The sequence below is a fragment of the Crocodylus porosus genome, unplaced genomic scaffold (assembly GCF_001723895.1).
Source record: "Crocodylus porosus isolate Cpor-Errol unplaced genomic scaffold, CroPor_comp1, whole genome shotgun sequence".
NCBI classification, from domain to species: Eukaryota; Metazoa; Chordata; order Crocodylia; family Crocodylidae; genus Crocodylus; species Crocodylus porosus.
The window spans coordinates 17,930,208-17,936,787 of record NW_017728948.1 but is presented as its reverse complement, the minus strand read 5'-3'; the positions used below and the strand labels follow the sequence as shown (position 1 = coordinate 17,936,787).

The following is a 6,580-nucleotide window of genomic DNA, read 5'->3' as shown; positions in this document are numbered from 1 at the left end:
GAACATCTTGCTGGGGTCATTTGACCTCAGTATTCTTTCCTGCCATGGCAGGGGGTCGGACTAGATGATCTGCTCAGGTCTCTTCCGACCGTAGAAACTATGAAACTATGAAACATCTTGGTTTTCATGAAGATGGTAGTGGATGCATCAATACATGCTATTAAGGTGATGAAATAAACTCTGGCACAGCTTGTGCCAGAGTCAGCTGGACCCAGGCATAGCATCTACATGTGCGCCTAGGACCACAGCAATATGAGCCAGGGCAGAGCAGCCCTGGGCTAGAAGGGGGCCAGGAGGTCAGCCCCAGGCTCTGGGTGGAAGCAGAAGGCAGCAGAGGGGCTGGCTGGGACACAAGGATGTTGAAGTGTGGGACTGAGTGGCAAGCAGCCCCCACATTTTAGCACCCTTGTGCACTAGCCAGCCCCTGTTACCATCTATCTGTGTTTTGGACGAGTTAAGTACTCCACCATAAGTACTGTCACCAACAGTACTATCTTATGGCAGAGTTAATTAATTTATTGTGCCCTAACACTGGCACACATGTAGATGGTGACACTTTACTGTGGAGCTAATTAGTTAACTTCAGTAAAGTGCACATGTAGATGTAACCAGTGAGTCCAAGAACTTCATACACTTCACAAAAACAATCAGGAGTGACCTGGAACTCCTCAACTGTGTGGGCACACACAAAAACAACTGTCAGTGTATTAAAGAACAGTAACAGAGGTATTGACTATCTTGGATTTGGATCATAACCAATTTATGTTAAAGATTTCCATCCATGCACTACTGCATGCTGACTCCAGATGGAAGTGTATCAGCAATTAGATGCAAAATAGTTATGATATAGTTGGAAAACAGTTTTGATGCAATCACACATCCTTGCATGACTTGAATTCTAATAATGAAGGGGTCCATTTCTGAGCTGTTTCTTAGGATGGTTGCTATCACGTTATCATGAAGGAGTCTTGGAGGGCATTCAAATTTCATCAAGATCTTTCACAGAGTCTCACTGCTGATTGAATCAAAGGTCTTAGGTCAATGAAAGACATTTAAAGATCCTGGTGTTTCTTGTGGTACTTCTGCAGCTGTCTGGAAACAAAGATCATATCTATTGTACCCCTGTGTGGCCTGAAACCATACTGGGATGCCGGTAGAATCTCCTCAGCAAGGAAAGTGAGTCCACTGAGGAGAATATAGGAAGGATCTTCTCAGCTATGGACAGGATTGCCACAGTAATTGCTGCTATTAGGTCTATCTGTTTTCTTCAATATGGAAGTAATTCTGGCATCTCTAAAGGCCCTGAGAATCTTCTCATGTTTCCAGATTTTCATAATGGCAATATGTAGTTGGTAAGAGAACTTTTTTCCCACCTTGCTTATAATTTCCAGCCAGTATTCCATCAGGACCACAATGCTCTGTTGTTCATCTGCTTAATATCTTTCAAGGCCTCTTGATAAGCTGGTGGATCTGTAAAGTAATCATTGCAGTGCTGTGGAATGGCTTCAGTGGTATTGTCTTCAACATTAGAGTCTCTGTTCAAGGGTTCTTAAAAGTACTTCTTCTGTTGTACATTGATGGAGGAACTGTGTTTAGAGAGGGTTGCTCATCCTTAGACCTCAGAGGGCTGGCTCCTTTTATGCTTAGCCCATAGAGAGCTCTGGTTCCACCAAAGAAACTATGCATATCATAGCTATAGGCAATATTTAAAATCTTTTTTGCATTGTCCCCCCACCACTTGTTCTTTCACTCTCAGTTTTCCTCTGGGTCTCAGTTTTAATGTGACAATAAGTGTCTTGATTGTGTTTGGAGTTGGTGTCATTCTGCAAAGCTTTGAAGGCCCTCCTTTCTTTTGGTCAATGCGAGTTTGAATTTCCCTATTTTTCTTGTTGAATTAGTCCTGATGTATCTTTGTGGGAAAGCCTAAAGATTCTTTGCATGCCTCATGTGGATGCTTTTCTTTAGGCTCTCCCAGTGATCAGAGATGTTAAGATCATTAGGAAAAAGCTGGAGATCAGGGAGGCATCAATGAAGCACTGCTGGAAATGATCACTTTTATCAGATTATTTTAACACTCAATATTGAATATCTTCTTTCATTGCTTCTTGCATTTGATTTGGGGTGATATGAATGGATATCAAGGAACATATCAGAAGATGATTTATCCAGCATTTGTCTGCTTTGGTCATAGTGCTAGTGATATGAATGTCACAACTTAGTCAACAGATGCTAACATTTTGAGCAGGGGTGCATCCATGAGTGTTCTGGCGTAACAAGCAGATCATGTCCCAAACATTTGCTCAAGAGAAGAATTTAATTTGAAATTACTTTCTCCACCCCTTTCCAAATACTTTCCATAGCTCAAAATCACTGTCTAATCTAGCACTGAAATGACCAAGAATTATCTTCTCTGGGGACTGATGATAAGATTTAGATAACTTGAGAATTCTTTTGTTTCATTATCTGCATCAAGGGTTGGGGAGTATATGAACTGGTGACTGTTGCATATTATCTGTAGGTCAAGTGAAGATGAAGAGTCATAAGATGCTCACTGGAGCATCATGAGATATTCCAAAAAAAGGTGCAGTCACTGCCATGCTCTGTGAACTGACCCACTCCTGCACATCTGGTCTCACTAAGTGTAGAAATATCAATATCAAATTGTGCAAGGTCTCTGGCCAGGAGTGTTGTCTTTTGCTCTGTTTGGTCACTGTTAGGGTTATCCATTAAGGTGCAGATGTTCCTGGTTACAACTTCAGTATTTGATTTGGGCCATAGGTAGAGTGATACTACTGGACACAGTTTTCCTGTTAGGTAAAATGAGGCAGATTATATTTGGGTCACATTTTTTGGCCCCTCTTCATATATATTTTTGGCCCCTTGCTCAGTCATGGTTGCTGCTGCTGAATTGCATACCTATTTCAGTTCCAAGTACAAAACAACCATCATACAATCATCATCTCCATGTAGGTCTCTAAGGGCTTCTGATAATCACTAGCACCTTCCCCTAATCAATGATTGTCTTAAGTAAAGTGCATAAAGATCCCTGACAGCAAAACCCTGGATCCCTCCTGCCCAAGGACAGGGCACAACTTCTGGAGTACAGAGGTGTTGCCTCTTCTTCTTGTTATCTTTCTGGTCCCAGAAATCTTGCACTCTTGGCCAGCTTCAACAGGAGGGTTTGCAAGTGTCTTGGTTCAGCTTTTTGTATATCCTGGGGATTGGGGCATTCTCCTATGGAGAGGTAAGTATGAGTTCAAACTCTCTTGGGGAGAACAAGGTCCTGAGAGAACCCAGGTCTCCCACTTTTGTTTGAGTGCTTTAACCATTAGGCAAGGGGGTCCCCAACTGTGGTAGGCATACCTCTGGGGTATATGCAGGAGAAATTGTGTAATGGCAGATTTGATTTTCGTTATAATAATACTTGGCATTTAGGGGGTTCAAATGTCAACTGTATGCAGGTAGGGGTATGCAAGCAACTGGTAAATCTGGAAGGGGGTATGCAATAAGAAGAAGTTTGGGAACGAAGGTAGCACTATCATTGTATGCTGAAGTAAATTCTATCAGTGCCAAGATGTTGCGTCTACAGCACCCCTAACGGATCATGCCTCTTCAAGGACTCAGGGTGAATTTGAATGCCTCTCAATGCCAGTAAGATTTGCAGTGGAGCTTAGGCAGCAGTTCGATTGGTGTTTAGGTGTTCCCAGCCTTAGTACTGGTGCCTTGAGAACTTTGCACAGCACAGGTTTGCAGTAAGGCTGCGTGAAACTTCAGGTGCTGATACAATTTGGAGGAGATTCAGCCCAATTCAGCAGCCAAATCTCCAAATCTGAATCAAATTTGGAAAACAATAAAAAGGTCCAAATTGATTCAGAAAAGATTCAGAGAGCTTTGGAAAGATTTGGAGATTCGGGCAGTCTCCACTCACTGCTGCAGGGAGCTGGACCCAGGCTCCATGCTGGTAAGTGGTGGGGGGGGAGGGAACCATGGGGTCCCCTCGCCAGGCCCCAGCCCCTGCCTGCTCCCCCATCCCCTCTGAGTGCCCCCAATCCCCGCCCACTCTCCCAGCCCCACCAATGGCTGCCCTGCCTGGCCCCAGTGTCCCACCTCTTTTTTTAAACCAAATCTCCAAATCGATTCCAGACAGTGATTTGAATCACTGAATTGAATCGCTGTCCCCCGAATTGGTCAAATCTGAATCTGAAATGAATATTAGCCACTTTGCACAGGCCTACTTTGCAGCCCCAAAACGAGGCATTTAATGATTTCAGGTGTTGACTGTGTTTTGTGCTTGTAGGTGCAGGGCTAAATTGAATAGAGCTTCAGTGCTTAAATTCTAAATCCTGTTCAGGAACTAGCAAGACCAATTTGAATGTGGACCTAGGTGCCTACCTCATATGGGCACTTTCCTAAATCCTCCTCATTGTCTTTCTGCATCTTTAGGTACCTAAATGTCTTTGTGAATCTGGCTTTTTATTATAGTTTAAGTATTCCCCACTGAAGTTACAGTGTATGAAATAAAACTTCAGTAATTCCCTTCTGGAGCTAGGTCTGAAATTAGGGTTTCCTTCAGGATATTTACTGCCTCTTGCTATATGTTTGTATGGGACCTGATTCACTGGGATTCAGATCCGTGATTGGGCATTGAGGCCATATTGTTTTCAGTAAATAGTGACTTTGCTGAAAAAATGCAGTTTCAGACAACTTAAGCTATATGATTTTTGGACCAAATTAATGGCTTTGGCAGACAAAGTATTTGGACCAAATTAATGGCTTTGGAAAGTATTTCAAAACTAAATGGTCGATTATTGTCATTTTCATTTCAAGGTTGACCTCAGTTTTAATTTTAAAAGAGCTAAATTACCTGACAACTAAACAGCAGTTTTCATTTCAGTTTGAACAAAACGTTTGAGGTTGCCCTGAAGTGAAATTATTGATTTTTTTTTTCCTGTTTAGAAAAATAACTGTTTTGGGTCAAGCTATACCATTTTTATTTATTTTCATTTTGTTATTGAATTGAAAAATATATTATTCTTACAGCTCTGCCATAGGTGTAACTATTATATAAATGCTAACCTTTAACAAAACTACTAAAAAGCTTATATTTCTGGAAAAATTATTAGGTAAAGGATCAGTATGAGAGTGAAATCAGAATCATTGCTTAAAAATGTATAAAAAGGAAGTTTCTGAATTTTTAGAACTTAAATCTAAATTTCCTTTCCCATCATACAAAGGTTGAAATTAATTTAAGAGCATTTACCCTGCCAATTTGGCTTCTGACAATTTTCAGACGCAGGTGAGTATTGTTGAGTAGGAACCCAATTGAAATTGCAATGTGAAAAGTGTGTATTGCTTCAAAAATAAATCTTTTAGACACCTGTTATGTCACAGTTCATTCTCCAAGCGGTTCTATATGATGATTCAAGGTCTCAAAACCCCATTAGTTGCTTTGCAACAACTGCTCTGTCAGCAAATGCTGCTGCTGCATCCTTTCCTGTCAGCACACAACAGTGGAGTTTCAGACATCGGGTACAGCGTAGTTTAGATTTGTGTAGGGCAAATGAAGCAGAATTAATAGGTACTTGCACCTTAATCAATCACTGAATCTCAGGTGGGAAGCACAAATGTCAGCAGGGAACTGTAAATGGTACGGTCACATGCTAACTGGACTTCATTGAGCAGTTTGAGAACTATAAAACATCTGGGTGTTAAAATATATAATGAATCACTGTTTCTAGTCCTGAACATGCTTTTTTCTGATGGAATTCAAGTAACTCACAATTTTCTGTGTGTGTGCGCATGTAGGCACCTGCACACAACATTGTGAAACATAAAAAGACAACTTTTTCACTAGCACAAAATACAAAACTAACACATTTCCAGAAGTCCTCAGCACTCAGAAGTTTCCCCTCTGACATTTTCTGGCCAAAACATAAAAGTACACATCTACACATTTATTCAGTACTTAACTTGGAACCGAAAAGTTTTGAAAAGCTGGCCCTGGGTTAATATGAGAGATTTCATAGACATCAGGGCTGGAAGGGACCTCAGAAGATCATCAAGTCCGGCCCCCTGCCCCAGGGGCAGGAAGTCAGCTGGGGTCACAGGATCCCAGCAAGATAAACATCCCAACACTTAAAGTCCAGAGTAGGTGCTTGCACCACCTCTGGAGGGAGCCTATTTCAGGCTTTGGGGTTTTGGACAGTAAAGACATTTTCCCTTATGTCCAACCTATAACAGTCTTGGAGGAGTTTGTGACCATTGGTGAACAGACGTGCCCCCAGATCCTGATGTAGGATTTTCTACTCATGAGAACAAAAGTTCAGACTACAGCTCTAGTCTCTGTTAAGTAAGTACTCCCCACAGAGTTATGTATAGAACATGCTGGTGTCTTTTAATAGGGCGGATATTTAAGCAATCCTAGAATAGTAGGATTGGAAGGAACCTTAGGAGTTTAACTGGTAGGCTCTTGCCTTTTTGGCAACAAGAGCACATGGTTGGGTTTTATTTAGCTTACAGTCCTTTTCTGCAGTACATCATGCTAGTGCCAATCATTCCCCGATCCATATTTGTGCATAAT

At 41.6% G+C, this 6,580-nt stretch overlaps 1 long non-coding RNA gene across 1 annotated transcript in view; it reads left to right on the top strand.

The window, feature by feature from the left end:
* LOC109321908 overlaps positions 1 to 814 on the top strand; it is a 20,553-nt gene extending 19,739 nt beyond the window's left edge. Inside the window, exon 3 of the long non-coding RNA XR_002104210.1 lies at positions 725 to 814. This is a non-coding gene — a long non-coding RNA (uncharacterized LOC109321908). The remainder of the gene's footprint in view (positions 1 to 724) is intronic.
* Positions 815 to 6,580: the final 5,766 nt, after the last annotated feature.